The sequence below is a fragment of the Pseudorasbora parva genome, chromosome 9 (genome assembly GCF_024679245.1).
Source record: "Pseudorasbora parva isolate DD20220531a chromosome 9, ASM2467924v1, whole genome shotgun sequence".
Classification (NCBI taxonomy): domain Eukaryota; kingdom Metazoa; phylum Chordata; class Actinopteri; order Cypriniformes; family Gobionidae; genus Pseudorasbora; species Pseudorasbora parva.
The window spans coordinates 28,988,586-28,998,369 of NC_090180.1; the positions used below are offsets into that span (position 1 = coordinate 28,988,586).

At 37.4% G+C, this 9,784-nt stretch overlaps 1 long non-coding RNA gene across 3 annotated transcripts; it reads left to right on the forward strand.

The window, feature by feature from the left end:
- The first annotated feature begins 4,881 nt into the window (after positions 1–4,881).
- Positions 4,882–7,505, forward strand: LOC137088838 (uncharacterized). Of its 3 annotated transcripts, none has more exons than XR_010907583.1 (3): positions 4,882–4,961; positions 6,067–6,235; positions 7,339–7,505. It is a non-coding gene; the product is annotated as an uncharacterized lncRNA (long non-coding RNA). The 3 variants fall into 3 exon arrangements; XR_010907582.1 differs by lacking the exon at positions 4,882–4,961 and adding an exon at positions 5,282–5,399; XR_010907584.1 differs by lacking the exon at positions 4,882–4,961 and adding an exon at positions 5,920–5,969.
- Positions 7,506–9,784: the final 2,279 nt, after the last annotated feature.

Here is a 9,784-nt window from a genome sequence, read left to right on the forward strand (position 1 = left end):
CAACACCACCAAAACGAAGGAGCTCATCGTGGACTTCAGGAAAGAGTCAAGAGGCACACATGACACCATCTACATCAATGGAACGGCTGTTGAGCGTGTCTCCAGTTTCAAGTTCCTGGGGATCCACATCTCGACGGACATGTCCTGGAAAACCAACACCGCCAACCTGGTCAAGAAGGCTCACCAGCACCTTTTCTTTCTGAGGACACTGAGCAAGAATCAGCTCTCCTCAACTATCCTGGTGAACTTCTACCGCTGCGTTAAAAAAAAACGCAGCTAGAAAAATAAATAGATTTATAAGAAAAAAAAACTTGTCTTTAAGACTATTGTCAGAGTTATACAAAAAATACAAATGGGACATCCTTAAACTCCAAATAAAAATGGTCTAAGAGAGAAACACGCACAAACAAACTAAATTTCTTCCAAAAAAAAAAAAAAAAGTAACTACATGAAAACAATCCCAAAAAGGTGAGGGACAGACTCATCTTCCACTCCACAAAAGGAGCAAAGGGGATCCATCTCAGGAAACATTTTTTTGATATAAATAAATTGTCCCGTGTGTTTTTTAAATGCAGACATATGTATTCTTTATATTGTAGACTAGTATGTTGAAGTAGAAAAAATGAAATTTTTCATTTAAAAAATGAAATATTGAATGCAAAAAACTTCTGTATTTCCCAAATGGGGTCAAGCAAGTGTAAACTATTTAATCAATGTAATTAGTGCCACATAATAATAACCTTGGAATATATAGTCTACATTTGTATTTTCCAAGTGAGGTCTCGTAAATGTGGAGACTTAGATTCTTATAAAGATTTTATTTAACTAGGCTATATGGTATAAAAGCATCAAAACAACTACTGTAAGCGTACAGACTTGCTGCTAATTTGTTGATTTTTGGGTGTTTTAGCTTTCAAATGATGCATAGTTTGTGATAGTTGATTGAACAGTTTGTATAAAACAAAAGTAATTATAAGTAGAGACACGCCCACTTATCCTCAAGTGTCACTTATTGTAGTTGCGATGTTATATTGTCGTGTTTATCTAGATAAAACTGATAAATGTACGTACCCCACTTCATTGTAGACTTGAACTTTAACAGACGCTACTTTAAGCAGTATTGAATGAAATATCTCTGAATCATCTTTGTATTGACAAATATTGCTTATTTAACTTAATTTTTGTTAAAGTATGCCAGGGATGGAAATTAGCACCCGCCACCAGCCAAATGCGGGTGATTTTGAGTTGTGGCGGGTAAACTCGCTTCACCTACCGGCCACCGTGGCGGGGGAAATAAAAATAGCATACTGTTTCCCCTCTTTGTAAACTTTGTTCAATGCATGCGAGTGCGGCCGTATGTCCGAATATGACCAGTCGTTTTCGCCGTCATTACCCGGATGTAGTACCAGAAGACGCGAATACGAACTTGCGCGCGCTGAAAGAAGATCCGTCACTGCGTATCATCCGAGAACGCGCACTCGTCTCACAGCGCGCAAATATTGAGTTCTCTTTCAAGTCTTGCGCTTAAATGGACAAACTCACACAAAAAGTATGTCAACATGTCCATCTTGATTAGTATCCAAGCAGACATAGTCTGAATATGCCTCAAGTGAACGTTATACAGTCGAGAAAGAAGAGCATATCCCTGCACTAGGTCTTAAAGGGGCAGTAGCCTTTACTGCTGTCTGTTTAATGTCAAACAAAAGGACATCACTCCAGGGGCGAATCTACCGGGGTGGCAACTGCCACCCTAAGAAAAACCATTGCCACCCCGTCTGCCACCCCAGCAGTGTATCCCAAATTCCCAATGCATTATATAAATAGTTTCCGCCGATTTACATCAGTAGCGCTTCAATATGATGAGATAATAGTAAGAAAAGAAGTCTTTCTTTTGTTGTTCAAACAAATTACTCAAGAACTGCTTAGTGATCCGCAACGCAACTCACCTCTACCGCCGGTTTCACAGTCAGTTTGCAGTGCGTATTTATTTTTTCTCGTAAAGTTACCCATGTTAACGGATAACAGCTTTCACACTGCAACCCTATGCGGTCCAGCAGTGCCTTCAGGAGCGGTGCGTCAGCACTGATTATTGAAGTGAAAATCTTATTTCACTGCATATAATTTAAAGTCTTATCTGATCAATTGAAATCAACCATAGACGTAAAGGATGCAGCAGCAAACATTAATAGGGAAAGAAAATGGTTAACAATAGCATTACTCTGAAACAAATGCAGTTATAGCCTACATAAGCTACCATATTTTCTGCTTAACTTTAATTAAACTCCAGTTCAAATAAAAAGTGCATTTTTTCACTGAGCACATTCTCTGCAGTCCGAGCGATGCACTGAAGCTCACTCTCGCTCATATCTGAGGTAAATCTATGGCGTTTAAATAAAGTCAAAAGTCGCGCGCACGAAAACCACGAGCACACGAATAAACCCAAGCGCGCAAAACAGACCCACGAGAGGAAAATAGCAACGCGAGAGCACATCTGTGCAGCCGCGAGCGCGCATTTGTACACTGCGTATTAAACAGTATTTAGGGGCGGAAATGAATACTAACGCAAGCCCCTGCTGCCGAGCACGCACAACTGCAAATGAGCGCTCGCGTGACTACTCAACACTCGCTCGCTCCTCGAGTTGACTTTTGACACTTTGAGGGCGGGGCAATGACTTTTGTCTTCCCACCTGTGATTGGTCATTTGTTTAATCAGTTTCACTCTTGTTTAAACATGTAGCAGGACTAGGACAAGGCATGTTTTAAGGAACCATTATGTCGGACCCTGAGCAGATCATTAAATTTTTAAGTCTTTGTGTTTCGAGTGCAATATATTCAATATATGAAATTGTATTGTACAATTTCGAAGGTATTTTGTTTACAATCATCTTGAATAGTTTGTATAGGACCTTAACACTAAAAAATATAAGCTAATTTAAGATAAAGCTGGGTAACCCATAAATGTAGGATGTTAAAGGGTAACTAAACCCTAGAACAACTTTTTTTAGTTAATGATCTGCAAGAATGGAGCTTTATTATTATTGTTAATTGAGTCGAGTAAATGTTTTGACAGTTGGGTTTAAAGTGTTTAAATTCTATAATATATGGTATAAAAAATTCTATAATATATGGTGTAAAAACAAATGCGCTCGCGGCTGCACAGATGCGCTCTCGCGGCTGCACAGATGCGCTCTCGCGGCTGCACAGATGCGCTCTCGCGTTGCTATTTTCCTCTTGTGGGTCTGTTTTGCGCGCTTGGGTTTATTCGCGTGCTCGTGGTTTTCGTGTGCGCAACTTTTGACTTTATTTAAACGCCATATAAATCATTAACACCATCACCACTTAGCCTACAGTAGCCTAAATGCGTTACTTTTATTGAACTAAATTCATTACAATCGGCAAAAACGAATACGCAGGTTATGAACAAGAGCGCTCCCGAGTCCATGTTTCATTCTCACACTGTTGTTCGTGTGAATCGCAGCACATTTCGGCACACACACACACACACAAAATACAGGCAGGAACGCGCATCTCTTAAAGGGGCCGCACTATATTCCAGCTCTTAAAGGGGCCGCACTATATTCCTACTCCTGGTGAATATGGACCTCCTCCAGGTATGGTGTGATACTGGTGCGCTCTCAGGTCCGCATCACAGCTTTCACATTACCAATTTTTCATATGAACTGTGCCCTGTTCTGAATTAAACTACCAGTGTAAAAACTCCCTTTATTTATATTCTTAAAATGAGAGAAATCCCGGCTTATTCTGAATTTTTAAGCTTAGGCTTAAGAGACATGAACAAGTTATTTGAAAAACATGACCTTTGCAACATGTCTTGTCTTCATGCTCTGAGTATGGTTTTACTATAAACGTACATTTGCATAAAGCATGCATATTTGTCCATGCCCATGTTGATTAGAGTATTTAAAACTTGAAACATATTAATTTAAGGTACATTTAAGAATAAAAATGTGATTAAATTAATTTAAATATTTTAATCAATTAAAAGCCCTACTAATAACACAATATGAACAGCCATCAGCAGGGGCACTAATACGATCACTTATATACTGCTACGTACAACAACAACAAAAAAACCTGAGGAAGACAAGTCGGCCTACTAGCCAGTTTGTGATTGGTCCCTGGATTTCCAGAAACAAATCGCAGCAGAATGGCTAGCAGAAAACATAAGGAGAAAGGTGGATGGGAAAAAGTTAAAGAAAAGAGGGCCACACACTGTTAGCAATTGATGTAATTTTTACAGTAAATTTTACAACAACTTATTGTATTCATTTTTTTATTGTAAATGCAAATGCATGATGGGAAATTTATGGACAGTCTTGTAATTTTGTTGTAACTACACTGTAAAAGCATTATTTTACAGCCACCGCATAGCATTGTGGGATTCCTACTATTTGAATTTTGAAATTGCGCGGCACTGTGGCGGCCAATGCACCAGAATCAAACATTTTTGGAAGGAACACATCTCAGGTATGAAACGTTAACATGAAATCTATTTTTATAAGTCCATGGATATATTAATACTGGTGATATGAGTGAGTGGTGATTGTTTCGTTTGGTATTTTTCAGTGACATCTCAGTGACTTGACACTCCCGGTAAAAAACACCACGAACCGACTGCGGTGAAGCGGCGTCTTTACTCAAACCATCCGGGAAAAGTTACCACATTCAGGTACGAAATATTCACAATTTTTCGTTTGGTATATTTCAGTAACATTAGCTATAGTAACGTTAGATCTCTATAACGTTAGCTCAACTCGCATGATTCAACTCAAAATGATTAGTTCGTTAATTTTGCTTAAGGAGATTCAAAGATCCGAGTCTGTAAAATGATCCAAACTTTGGATCTACGGTGGTCTGTGCTGTGGAAAGATTTTTATTACGCGCTTGACCTCTGAGAAGATTGTCACGTCTGCCTCCTGTCAGTGAGTTAGTTTAAAAAGGTAGCAGTTTGCTCTTTTTTTATAACTGTTAAAGCATATATCAAGAACAGATTTTATAACATTATTGTATATATATAATTATTAATTAATTATTATAATAAATATATATATATATATATATATATATATATATATATATATATATATTTTTTTTTTTTTTTTTTTTTGTCCGTTTCGCTGTTTTGCCGAATATAGCTTGCTAGCTCCTGTCATTCTGTTTGTAATCTAGCTAACGATAAAGTGCCTTAAACTGAACTGCGCACGTTCATCTTAGAAAAATTATTTCTAAGTGTAGTAATCATAAAAGGTGTCTTTTTTTTTTTTTTTTTTTTTGCACGTGCTGAAAGTCCGGTGGTCTGTGGAAAGTTTTTTTATAGCGGGCTTTGACTTTGAGAAGAACGTCTCGTCTGCCTTCTGTCAGTGAGTTAGTTTAAAAAGGTAGCTTATGTTTGCTCTTTTCTTATAACTGTTAAAGCATATATCAAGAACAGATTTTATAACATTATTGTATATATTTGTATAAATATATTTTTTGTCCGTTTTGCTGTTTTGCCGAACATAGCGGCTAGCTCCTGTCAGTTTGTAATACGATAAAGTGCCAAATCTTAAACTGAACTGTGCACGTTCATCTTAGAAAAAATATTTTCAAGTGTGTAGTTATCATAAAAGGTGTCTTTCTCATTGAAGGTGGTCTGTGGAAAGGTTTTTTTTTATTTTTATGGCGGGCTTTGACTTCTGAGAAGATCGTCTCGTCTGCCTCCTGTCAGTGAGTTAACGTTAGTTTATAAAGGTAGCTTATGTTTGCTCTTTTCTTATAACTGTTAAAACATTTATCAAGAACATTTTTTATAACATTATCGTATATATATATAATTTTTTTTCTTCCTTTTTTTTCTCGTATAATCTTCCCTAATTTTGTAGAAGTTAATTCTGTAATTTTTTTAAATGTCTTTGAGTTGTTGATGGAGGGTGCGGTGGTCAAAGGAGATAATGTTCAAGTGGATCTGTGTAAGTCTTTCTCCACTTAAACATGAATGTTAGGTGTTCATGTTAGGTGGCAATAGTGTGTTGTGCAGCTTTTAGTTATATTGTTAATGGGTTTCAGGAGAGATACTGCGCGGCGCAGACACATGGATTATGTCCATGGAAGGAGCATGTGTGATGGGGCCCCACAGCAACCTCCTGCATGGATTGGCAGCAGTCTTCGCTGCCTACTATGTCTTCAACTTGCAATATCCAGCAGAAGCCGCAAGCACACTTGAATTCATTCAGAGGTGTGTTTAAACATGGCACTGTCATGCTTAATTTTATAGGCATTGATTAGCTGTTTCAGGTGTGTTTGATTGGGTTTGGATTTAAACTGTGCAGAACAGTGGCCCTCCAGGACCGACATTGGGGACCCCTGCCTTAAAGGGTTAGTTCACCCAAAAATGAAAATTAGATGTTTATCTGCTTAGCCCAGTGCATCCAACATGTAGGTGTGTTTGTTTCTTAAGTAGAACACAAATAAAGATTTTTAACTCCAACCGTTGCTGCGCCAGTCATATAATGGGGTGAATAGGTAACAATTCTATGAGAGCAAAACAAACAAAAAAAAACATGCTTAGACAATGTGCATAAAAAAACCCTGCTGCTCCTGACGACACATTGATTTCTTAAGACACAAACCGATCGGTTTCTGTGAGAAACACAACACTATTTATGTTATTTATTTTTTTTACCTCATATCCCAACGAGTCTCATCAAGTTTTCCCATTGGCTATTACTTCCGTCTGGTGAGGTCAAGCTGGTGTGATCATAGATATATATTATGTAGAATCCTCATTCGGCCGATCCGTGCCGGCACTAATGAGGCATATATATATATATATATATATATATATATATATATATATATATATATATCTATGATCGCACCATCTTGACCTTACCAGACGGAAGAAATAGCCTATGGGAAAACTTGATGAGACTCATCGGGATATGAGGTAAAAAAAATTACATAAATACTGTTGAGTTTCTCACAGAAACCGATCGGTTCGTGTCTTAACAAATCAATGTGTCGTCAGGAGCAGCAGGGTTTTTGTGCACGTTGCCTAAGCATTTTTGTTTTTGTGTTTGTCTCTCATAGAGCCTTATCCATTCACATGATTATTTGACTGGCACACAGCAACGGTTGGAGTTAAAAATCTTAATTTGTGTTCTACTGAAGAACCAAACACACCTACTGTGTTGGATGCACAAGGGGGTAAGCAGATAAACATCAAATTTTAATTTTTGGGTGAACTAACCCTTTAATGTCTCATGTCATGGTTATGACCATGTCATATCAGTCTTAAATGTTACCTGATAAGTGTGTTTCCCCCCCCCCTGTTTTCAGAGCCTTTTGCGGCATAAATCCCCAGACGGGCAGCAAGGCAGAGAAAAAACGAGGGCTGAACGCACCAGTTTGCACTCTTCTGAGAAAACTGCTGGATTTTGAATTGGTGGGTAAGGGACATTAGTGGCAAGGGGACACTACAGGACAATAGGAGACATGTCAATAAACTTAAAGGTTTAGTTCACCCAAAAATGAAAATGATTTCATTAATTACTCACCCTCATGTTGTTGGACACCTGTAACACCTTCGTTCATCTTCAGAACACAAATGAAGATATTTTTGTTGAAAGCTGATGGCTGAGAAAGGCTTCAGATAGGCCTCCATTGGCATTCAGTACATTCCCAACCACAAGACCAATAAAGGCACTAAAAACATCGATACAAAGTCCATCTCACTACAGTGGCTGTACAATAATTTTACAATGCAACGAAAATAGTTTTTGTGCACAAAAAAGAATCAAAATAATGACTTAATCTGCCAAGTTATTGTCTTCCGTGTAGGTCTCTGTGAGCTCAGGCCATAGCGGCATTCCTCCTCTTCTGGGTCATGAACGGTGGATCTGCGTCATATTCTCGCGCATGCGTCGAGTTCACGTCAATAACTTGGTGGATAAAGTCATTATTTTGATTTTTGTGCGCACAATAACTTGTAAAATTATTGCACCACGACTATAGTGAGATGGACTTTGTATCGATGTGTTTAGTGCCTTTATTGGTCTTGTGGTTGGGAATGTACTGAATGCCAATGGAGGCCTATCTGAAGCCTTTCTCAGCCATCAGCTTTCAACAAAAATATCTTCATTTGTGTTCTGAAGATAAACGAAGGTGTTACGGGTGTCCAACAACATGAGGGTGAGTAATTAATTAAATAATTTTCATTTTTGGGTGAACTAACCCTTTAATCACAATATTGGTTTGATGTGTTTGAAATTGCTGATTTTTTTCTCTTTTGTTATATTACTCGTGTAAAGCAATAGCAGATGGAAAGCATCTCTTGTGTTGCAATGTACAGGGACAGTGATTTTAAATGTTAAAGATTGTTGTAAATGAGTGATTGTGCATTGTGCACTCTGTGTTCTCTTAAATTTTAAGAGAAAATAAAAAAAATTATAAAAAAATACTAAGTGTTTTGTTTTTCTTTGTAGAAGTTTAAAAGAGGACATTTATCCAAGTTACAACATTTAATTGTAATATTTACAATATTCTCTCCTGTGAAAATACAGGAAATCCCTAAAATTACAGGAAATTCCTGGCTACTGAGTTGCCGTAAATATAAAATTTTGCTGTAATATTTACAGTATTTTATCCTGTGAAAATACAGGAAATTCCTGTAAAAGTACCAGTAAATTTACATGATTGTATTGTATTAAATACAGTACCTTGTTGTAGTCATTTTACAATAACAGTCCTGTAAACTGTTTACAGTAAATTTACGGCAACTATTAGCCAGGAATTTCCTGTAAAATTACAAGAAATTTCTAACAGTGCAGTGTAGTTAATACATAGTACACCATAGTACAGTGTCTGTTGCGCACAGCTGGGGCGAATGGCTCGATGCTGGGCCTATTTGGGAGAAAGTCCAGGGCTGTGTTTTAGCCCCAGTCCGTCCTTGCTTGGAGGTGGAGAAACAAAGTACTTTATGACCTGCAGCATTTCTTATAAAAGATTTAAAAATGAAAGAAATTAAAAACTAGATTTTTTTTCTATTGTAAGTTTTAATGTAAAATGTTTTTGATTTTAACATTGGTCTATGTTTAAATGTTTTGCCACTTGCGTGAGCAACATATAAATATAAAGTATATTTAATATAAGTATATTATACTTGAATCCACAAGATTTAGTGTTGCCACCCCTCATAGATCTCATGCCACCCCATGAATAATTTTCTAGATCCGCCCCTGCATCACTCACTGCTCTTGAATAGCTTTTGTAAGTTTAATAAGGATTAATCTTTAATTTAAACAGTTAAAATATGCAGTTATTTTACATTTGATTACTTTATTTAATTTCTGTACCTTTCTGCAAGCCATTAGGCCTGTACATTAGCTATTATTAAATGTACACATGAGTGAGGTCAAGTTAAACATTTTGTCGGTTAAAAACAAGAAAGTGGCTGGTAAAAACATGGAGTGGCTGGTAGATTTTGAAATCCAAAAAAGTTAATTTCCATCCCTGAAGTATGCATACAGCGCGAGCGTCATAAGCAAGCAGGAAGTGTCCGACTTCACATCTCCATTTGCAGCTCCCACAGCTGCACGCGGTTTGAGGGAGAGCGCGCAAGATGGTGCCGTGAGTACAAGTGTTGAGACCAAGCGCTCATCAACAGTTAATTTTAAGCAATAAAACGGACTTTTTGATTACAGTCTGCGCCTTATATTGATGATTAGTGGTAGTCGCCGGGCGTTAATATTAGTTCATGATTAAAAAACATGTCAACTGATAAGAG